Source organism: Sceloporus undulatus, chromosome 2, assembly GCF_019175285.1.
Source record: "Sceloporus undulatus isolate JIND9_A2432 ecotype Alabama chromosome 2, SceUnd_v1.1, whole genome shotgun sequence".
NCBI classification, from domain to species: Eukaryota; Metazoa; Chordata; class Lepidosauria; order Squamata; family Phrynosomatidae; genus Sceloporus; species Sceloporus undulatus.
In genome coordinates, this window is record NC_056523.1 from 239736506 (window position 1) to 239737692 (window position 1187).

A 1187-nucleotide genomic window follows, 5' to 3' on the forward strand; every position below is an offset into this window, starting at 1 on the left:
CCTGACTGTTGTGGCTACACACTATGAAATCCTGGGGTTTGTAGTTTGGTGATGGACTTAAAATTCCTTGCCAGAGAGTTCTAGTTCAGAACGTATGTGAAATCCCAATGTTCTCCTTGGCTGCATCTACAATGCAGTTAGAGACTGCTTTAACTACCATGGTTCAATGCTATGGAATTTTGGGATTTGTAGTTTTGTGAGCTGTTTAGTCTTTTCAGAGAGTGCTGGTGCCGCAACAAATCCCAGGATTTCATAGGATAAAGCCATGGCAGTTCAAGTAGTGTCAAATCTAGTTGGTTAGGTAGAACTGAGGCCTCTGCAAATTCCTCTCTTCCTGAACACCTTTGTTTCCAGGAGAGAGCAAGTGAGAAGGACAACAGTCTGAGAGCCCTATGATTCCTAAAGTGACACAAAGTTCCACCTAAGGGGAGAGCAATGTTGTTCTCTCTGAATTGAACTCAAGAGCAGTACCACAGATGTATTTTAAACACAAAAATTGAGGAGACAAAAGAGAAAGAGACAGAATTGTTCCATAATTGTGATTTTTAATTTTGCATGGGTTGTTATGTCCATTTGCCAGGTTCAGTTTGGCAATTTTTAAAAGTTGTAAGTTTCATTTACTTCTTATTAGTCTCTCAAACACCTTAACAGGTGGCCGCTGCCGGATGCCCAGAGGAAGGCGAAAAACCTCCAGGTCTCTGGCCAATCTGCCCTGGAGGAAAATTCCTTCCCGGCCCCAAAAGTGGCGGCCAGTGCTACCCTGGGCATGTCGACAAGGGCCTTCCTTTTGCAAGAAAATGGAGAGGCTCCCTCCTTCCATCTCTCCATGTAGAGGCTTGTTGTTCTCTACTGAGTTCAATTTGGCAGGTTTTTCCAACAGTAAGGATCACGAAGGTCTTACATAAATTCAGCCTTAAAAATGATGACATTGGAAAAGGCAAAGACTTCTCATAGCCTGGATCCTTCAACAATCAGAACGGAGATTGCCATCAAGGAATCAGAAGAAAACTAGGACTGGGAAGGGCAGCTATGGAAGAACTAGACAGGTTCATAAAATACAAAGCTATAACACTGAACACTAAAGTAAGGATCCTCCATACCATTGTATTTCCCATCAACCTCTATGGATGTGAGAGATGGACAGTGAAGAAAGCTGATCAAAAGAATATCAGCACATTTGAGATGTT